This window comes from Calliphora vicina, chromosome 1 (assembly GCF_958450345.1).
Source record: "Calliphora vicina chromosome 1, idCalVici1.1, whole genome shotgun sequence".
In the NCBI taxonomy this organism is placed as follows: domain Eukaryota; kingdom Metazoa; phylum Arthropoda; class Insecta; order Diptera; family Calliphoridae; genus Calliphora; species Calliphora vicina.
The window spans coordinates 124,638,762-124,647,705 of NC_088780.1; positions in this window are offsets into that span (position 1 = coordinate 124,638,762).

The following is an 8,944-nucleotide window of genomic DNA, read 5'->3' on the forward strand; positions in this document are numbered from 1 at the left end:
TACTTACTATTTAAATAGAAGTCTGTTTTTGCATTCATTTCTTATATATTTTTTACTTATTACAAACATCAAAATTCGTTCAAGTTTAATGTGTTCATTAAACGTAAATGTACAGTGTGTAACAAAATATACATATATAAGGAAAATCTTTTTACAAAATCTTTTTACAAAAATTGTTATTACTTATAATTTGTCAAGATATTTAAGAAACTTTTGTTTTTTTAATGATAAACTTAGAATTTTGTTTAAAAAAAAACACAACATCCGACCATTGTACTGTTTTCTGGCAGACCAATTTTCATGGCCAAAATTCCAATTTGTAAACACTTCAAACCTACAGGAAATATTTGTAAATTATAATTTTCCAATTTTGCATAAAGTTGTAACAATTAGTAAAGGGTGTCTCATTAAGAATCATTTTTTTCATTTTAAAATAAAAACACATATTTTTTGAGATAGTTGTGATTTTTTTATTAGATTGTAAAGAAGACATGTACCGATTAAGTATGGAATAAAATATCTGTCATGTCCGCATGGCTCTGATGACAGGCCATTACTCTTGTCATGCAATTTCCCTTGACTTTTTCACAAAGATGTAGCTGCATCTCACCGATGAAGCGTTGGCTTTCGAATTTGAGCTCAGGAATTGTTGCTGGTTTAGACCAAAGAACATGTTTTCATGTTCCTGTATCGAATGCCGTTCACAGTCACTGCAATTTCGGTCTCATCTTCAAAAAAGTAAGGTCAAATCACGTCGCATGACCAAAATCCGCACCAGACAGTTGCTCGTTGCCGGTGAATTTGTTTCTTATGGATAGAATGATGATTTTCTGAGCCCCGAAATCGAAAATTTGGAGTATTCACGAAGCCATTCAGATGGAAATGCGCTTCATCGGTTAATATGACTTTTTTTTCGAAAAATTGGCATTGACTTCACTTTGCTCCATTATCCATTTAACGAAATGTCGGCGCTTTCCATGGTCTTCTGGTTTGAGCTTCTCAGTTAGCTGAGTCTTAAACGCGTCTTTTGTTAAAGCGCTTTACGAAAGATCAGCGCGTTATAATTGTGAAAACTTATCAAACTTCGAAGAATTTTCAGTCGAAGAGTAATCAAAAAATTTATATGTATTTCGAAAGCATTGCTGTGTAAACGAGAGTGTCGCCGTGTAAACGAAGCTGCGTAGTGCTTCGTGAAATTTGAAGTTGATGAGAATGATGTCGATTTGACATCGTAATATATCTGTAAAACATCGTCGGCTTTTCTTTCCAATTTCGGTTTCTTGTGAAGCTGGTGTTCCGTCAAAGTTGGTCACCTCTGGTCTCACTTTCTTAAAAAAAATCGCAAAAAACCCATTTATTAAAATAAACTAAAGGCCTACGGAAACTTTTTCCATCCACTGTTACCTGTTCTAGTAACGCACTTTCACTGACATCAGCCGCACATGTATACATGGACAACACACTACCACACTATTCAATATGTATCTGTATTTAAGAGAAAAACAACGTACATGTGGCTACAACGTGTCGACGTTTAACATAAAAAGCCAATTTCAAATGGTCTTTATTATGGAGCGACCGATGTCTTAAATGGCCATCGAATGTTGTTGGCGCGTACGCGTGTGCCACGCGTGCTACTGCTACATTTTTATCGTTTCTTGTTGTTGGAGTCTCGTTTTGTGCCAGTGACTTCGGTTTCCTGTTACGTGAATGTTTTCATTTGTTTTGGAAAAGGAATAGAAATAAAGGAATCATTGAATGAATGAGCCGGCGTTTCACTGTGGTACCAAACCCAAATCTAGCCGGACAAAATTATAAAATATTTTATCTTCATAATAAGAAACCTTTCACTCATTCAATTTAAAAAAGTTTTTTAATTGGTCGTTTAGTTCTCACTAGAGAAGCTAGTGAAATTCTACAAATATTGGCTCATATTTTTATTTAAAAATTTCTATAAAATTTAAATAACCTATATATAGCTCATGTGTTTTAGCACACGAAAGCCCATACTTTAAAGCTTATATAGACATTGAAGCTTTTATTTAATGTATATTTTATTTCATTGGTGTTCCCCATTGTCCTGTTTCAGTCCCTTCTAAAGGCAACTTATAGAGAATGTTTCTCCAACCTCGTCCATCCTTTTGTTTTAAATGGTCTTTCATTAGGTGCTTCCTATCTTTAAATTTAAATCAAATAAATTATATAACGGGTTCAAATCGCAGGATCTCGGTGGCCAGTTTACATCTTCTCCACGTGAGATGACCATGCCCTCAAATCACTCTTGCGGAATGTCCAGGGTGGCACGAAGCGACGTCCTGCTGTTGGTGTTCATATCAACCAATTTAGGTCAAAAGGAGTATTTTATGATCAACATATAGCGCACATTGGCGATGAGGGCCTGGCCAATGTCGTTCTCAATCAAATATGGACCGATGGCTTTTTCGAGATGAATTGGACGCTCTTGGATCTCATGTGAATTCTTATCGTACCAAATTCGAAAATTATCATTCAGAATAGGTCTCACCGTATCCCTATTGTATTTCGAAAAATTCATTAAAAAAACGCCACCAAATAACTTATATTTGGAACCACAGTGCATTTACTAGATGTTCATTACCGTGAGACTGATGGCGATGTTGTTAGATGTTGAGGATTGTTTTATTAGAATTAGTTGGGAAATAAAGTAATTTCGAGGTATTTAACTATATGTATTAACTAATTATGGAACAGTGAAAAATACTCGTTTACCTACAGTTAAATTAACCCGTATTTTGTTACCTAGTTTTAGCATTTCTATTGCAGTGTATTATTATTTTTCAACATAAAATTTAAACACCGCCAAAAAAAAAATACTTTTAAACCCACCCAACATTCAATTGTAGAAACTGCTAAACAAAAAGTTTCTAATGCGATGGCATGTCAATTGTTCGAAGGAAACGCATTTGTTAGACTTTAATGTGGTTTGTTGTTAGAACTAAATAATTTTTGTGGCTGATGTTGTTGTTATTTTTATTTGTGGCGATATTACAGATTTTGTTTATGACCAATACAAACTGATGCTGTTAACGGTTTTCTCCGAATTTAAACAAAAAATCGTATTCCAACATAGAAAACGATTTTATGTTACATTTGAGTTTATTTGGTTGAAGGATTTAGTTTTTATTTGTTAAACTTTCCAAATCAGTTTTTACTATTTTCGAAAATACTATAAAATAGTCATAAAGGTTTTTACAGGCGACAATACTGTGTATTAATACTCGGTCTCGTTTACTTTACGAACAAGTTCTGACAAAATCTAATAACTGCCTTAAAAATGGAACTTCAACAGCTACCAGAACGTAAATTTTATGTTGCAGAGAGCCGCGGGAATGTCAAAAAGAATATAAATATACAAAAATGGATAAATTTGGTAAGAAGGTAATGGTGTGCCAAGCTATTTGAAGTTGCGGTTTTAAGAGTGCTCCATTTGCAACCTCTACAACTATGACTTCGGATATTTACATCAAAGAATGTCTTTAAAAACGTTTGCTACCCTTTATTAGACAACACCATTATTCAGTAACGTGTTGGCCTGATTTGGCCTCCTGTCACTATTCCAAAGCTATCACGGATTGGTACCCATCCAATTGTCCCCAGCTTCGGCCAATTGAAAAATATTGGGCTATTGTCAAAGCTAAATTAAAGAAAAATGAAAGTGCTATTATCGACAATAAAAAAATGTTATCTGCTTGGAATAAATATGCAGCACAGTTGAACCGAAAAGTTGTGCAAAAGTTAATAGCTACCATCAAGTCAAAAACTAGAATATTTATTAGAAATAAATATATTTAACTAGTTTTTTAGCATATTCATAATTGCTAATAAATAAGATTAAATTTATGGTTGAACATTATTAAATCGCATTTTTTGTTATGTAGATATTAATGCTTAAGTGCGAACGGATTTTAAGTGAACAATTTTATTACATCATAAAAATGGTTGTCACAAACATATACTTAATTACTACAATCATATATATGTATGATTGCTACAATGATGTGAATGGTAACTTAAACATATTATGGTTATCACAATCATATACATAAATACAATGACCATAATGTTGTTAAAAACTTTTAAAAATGATGCAATGGTTATGGCCAGGCTTCTCTTACGCTACGAATTATAATAATGGATCTATTTTACATCGCAAGTAATGATTCGGTGCAAAAATTTTTTTTATAGCTTTCAAGCAGCATTTCAGAGATACACATTCGTCTTTCAAGCTCTCTCAGCTTCAATTCGTGTGATACCCAACTTCCCTGCTTTTGGATGAATCCTCTCACTTGCTAACGGCACTTTTTTTCAAACTAGTAATATTTTCGAAGCAAAAAACAGTTGTTGTTACCACTATGAGAATAAATGACAGATATTTACGCTTCAAAATGACGTATGAGTTATTAAAAGCAGCGTTGAAAAGATACGTCATCTATTGTAAATCCCACATTTTTAAGTCATACATCCAATAAAAAACATAAATTTATTATTTCTGAATATTAATTTAGGATTTCTCAAGATCGAGTTGTATTTTCTCAACCTTAATTTTAATTTTTGGAATTTTTATTTCGATTTTTCAATTTCAATTATTTTTCTCTCAATAAAGAATTGGATTTTTTAATTTCAATTTTTATTTTTCCTATATTAATTCTATTATATTTTTCAATATTGACTAATTGTTATAATACCAATGGTTAGTCAGTAGGGTGTATTATCTCATAATGCACCTGATGCATATTTGTCTGGTTCACATGATGAAACCGGACTATACCCATCAGCGCTGACTATTCCCATAGTCTGTCAATCTATGTCGCTGCTCACTGTAGTTTTTAAGATATGAATAATCAAGTCCAGTTTAGTATAAAAGCTTAAAGAGTAATATCACAATTTGCTATTATGAATTTATATATTTGCATTTTTTTAACATCAACCAAACCAAAGTTTTCGGTTTCAACTAAATTAAAATCAAACACACGAGTTTCAATATATTTAATTTTAATTATTAATTCTTGGAATATATGAGGTATTTTATGAATAGATATAATATAGGAATTTCGCTGTAAATTATTGTACCAGATATCTGGAATATAATCATGTACTCAAAATGTAAATAAGTTGAACAATAAGAAAATAACACTGTGCAACAAGAAAATTTTTCCCGAATGAGCCTAACGGGAAATGAAAGTAGATAATTAGTATACCAAAACCCCCAAAGGGTTTTTAAAAGTTAGCTCGTGTTTTAAAGTTATTCTCCTTTAAAGTTTTTTTGAGTAAAAATGTTTCATATATATTTTATGAATAATCTATTGAAGTAAGTCAATATTTATATAAAGTAATTTTAGTTGAATGTTAACACTTTTTGCAGATTTATTTTTTTATTTTTATAGTTTTTGGTACTTAGATACGCAATTACCAATTTTTGGAGAATTGCTGAATATTGCTATTGCTGTAAAAGTATTGAGTAGTGGGTATCGTGTATCGAGTATTTGCCATAATGTTTGAGTAATCAATACTCAAAAGTAGATACTCAATACTTTTAGACTTGTATTTTTACAATTTAGTTTATTTAAATTTAACGGTTATGGTGCAAAAAATGCATCTCTACTATAAATACAACTCAAATCAATATTAGAAATGCAACTCTTAGCGTAAACAATTTTCAAATAAGAATAAAATATTATTAAAAAAACTGGAATAAAGTTAAAAAGTTCAAAATATTTATTGATATAATCTTGTAAACCTAAAATGTTTCTAAAAAGGAGTGATGTCTGCTAATACATTACCGAAAAGCAGAAAAATATATCGTTTTTAAATTTAAAAAAATCCGTTAAAAGTATCGAATAGTATTGAGTACCCAAATGAAAAGTGTTGAGTAGTATTGAGTAATCAAAAGTAGTAGAATGTTACAGCACTATTGCTGTACAAAGTATTAAGATTTTTTAATTTTTTGAAATGAAATCGTAGTTACCTGTTATAATAGTGCAACTTTTTGTGAATTTGTGAACCATTATTTGTTAATAAAGTGAAAAGAAGTTTTTAAATAAAGTTAATTACTAAAAAAAATATTTTTAATTTAATAAAGTTTGTGAAATGTCTTGCAATATAAACAATTTTTGCTACGTTTGTGACCATTTCACACCACAAATGTTAAAACATGGTTCGTTTACAGAAGAATTTATATCTGTTGGGTAAAACTAGGTCTGACAGCTATCAGATATCTGTTAAAGCAATGATGAATGCTTTTTCTAAAATAGGCGTTAATATGTCGCTCAAAATTCATTACCTACATCATCATCTAGACTACTTCGGTCAGCAAGTATCGACCGAATCAGATGAACAAGGTGAACAGTACCACCAAATTGCAATGCCATTTGAAATGTAGTAATTTTTAATATACATATATTTTTTTCCCCAATACATTTTAACACAAATTTTGCAGATATCGAGGAAAAAAGTCTCCCGATGCTGTATTAGCCGAAATTTGTTGGTGAGCAAGAACTTGTATTACGATGATGAAGGAGAAGAAAACACAGGAAGTGAACTACAAAATTTGTCTACTTCAAATTCTGGTTCTACAGAGCATCCACCAGAGCAGAAAAGACCTCGAACTATATAATGTAGTTCATTTTTATATAAACTATGTAAAAAAAAATACAAATTAAATTTTAAAAGTTAAATATATATGAAAAATTTTTACTCAAAAAAGCTGAACTTTAAAGGCGCATAACTTTAAAATACGAGCTAACTTTTTAAAACCCTTTTGGGGTTTTGGTCTACTGATTTTCTACTATCACTTCCCGTTGGTCTCATTCGGGAAAGATTTAATGACCCGAAATTTGATGCCCAGTGTAATTTGTTATCAAATTAAAATTGGAAAATAAATTAGAATACTGCAAAATGGGTGAAGATTCATGTTTTGCGACAAAATTTCCAATTAAAATAATTTTTTATATTTCATTGGCCCAGACATCTACAACCCATCATAACTTGATAGCAAAGAAAACATATGTAAGTATAGTAAAATGTCATGCATTTCCCAAATTCCAAATTTTACATTTACAATATTTTTTAACGAAATTCCAAAAAATATTTTCGATTCTAATAAACGACACATAGTGAGTACTATGGTATTCAATTAATCGGGTTTCTGGTTTAATCGGTTAATCGAGCAAATAATTAATCGGGGTTTAGATTTAATCTGTTAATTTTAAATTATTCGATTAACCGAATAATTTCTATTTAGATTTTAAACAGAAAAAAACCACAAATTTTCTGTACTTATTTAAGTATTTCAATAATAAAAAGAACAAAAACATAAAAAATAAACCAAACATAGCAATTCAACCAAAAAGTAAGTAATTTTCTTTAGTTTTAAAAAAACTCGACTTGGAAAAAACTCTCTCGCTGAATGTAGATGTTGCAGAAATTGAAAGTAATGCATGGTAAAGAATATCCAATATCTTAGTTATTTTTTTTTAGCTTTTTCTAAGCATATAAAATCTCCATTACACCATTGAATTCCTTTTTGGATTTTTTAGATTTTGAATACTTTTAATAATTTTGATAAATTCTGATAAAAACTCATTTCAGTAACGTCTCCAGTTTCGTCTATTATCATCTTCTCATCCGACAAATACATGTAAATTAAATATGTCAGTTTTTACACTCACTAAATGCTCACTGGATGTTCGAAAACATATGTTATTTTACTTTGACTTTTGTGTTTGAATTAAAGTGGCAAAATAATTACAAAAAAATATGTTAAAGTGTAAAAAAAATAAATTTCGGTTAATCGGTTAATCGACACAAATTAATCGATTTATTTGTTATTTGAAAATCGCCAATTTTGAATTATTCGAACAGTTAACCGACCAAAATTAATCGGTTAACCGATTGAATACCCTAGTGGGTACGGTTTCAAATTGAATGAAAATACCATATAAACTATAAGTCTGATTAAAACGAATGCAAGTATTTGTAATGTCTACTTTATTTTCTTACAAAACCCTGATAACATGCTATCTATCAGTCTCAGCCACTAACATTTTAACAGCCATTAAAGTTGTAAGTTAAATGGTTGCTATAAAATATTAACACTCTATGACGAGACATAAAAAATCATAAAAATTTGTATTTTTAATATAAAATCATGAAATATGCAAGCATTTACAAGTTATAATCTACCACACGCTACAGGAAATGAACAAACACACACAGACACCAGCACAAGAAACACTTGCAACACTTATTCCCAACTGTTCTAGGAGTAAACGAACAAAAAAAGTTTTAAAACAATGTGATCATACAAGCATTAACCACGTAAAAATAAATGTATACTATACATTTATACATGTACATATGTATATATATATAAATGTTGCATACATGTGGCTACATGCAACAATATTTAAGTGATAATAAGGGAGAGAAACAATGAACAAAAGCAAAACTATTAAACATTCATAATTTGTGGCATGTGCATGCCATCATGCATGCACATTTACCAAATGTGTAGGGGGAGGGCGGAGAAGAACAAGCAAATCGTATGAATTAATAGCAAAAAAAGAGGAAAAGAGCAAAAAAAAAAAATAAAATACAACATGGGGAGCGCCGGTTGCGTATGTTTAATAATAAATGGGCAAGTTAAATAAATATTAATAATACGCAACAATAAGTTGCGTGTTAAACACGAAATGCTACATGAACTATAGAGAAATAAATGAATAGTTCAACAGGCTTTTTATTAAAAAGAGTAAGAAGCAGGAGCCCAACATTTAAAAACTTATTATGTTTAAGGAATGATGGTATGTATATCGTGGCTTAATATGCACCTTTCACTGTTCTATCTTCACTTTGTTAGGGGAGTATAATTACACCATGTTTTTAGGTTTCTCTATACAGTCTTGTA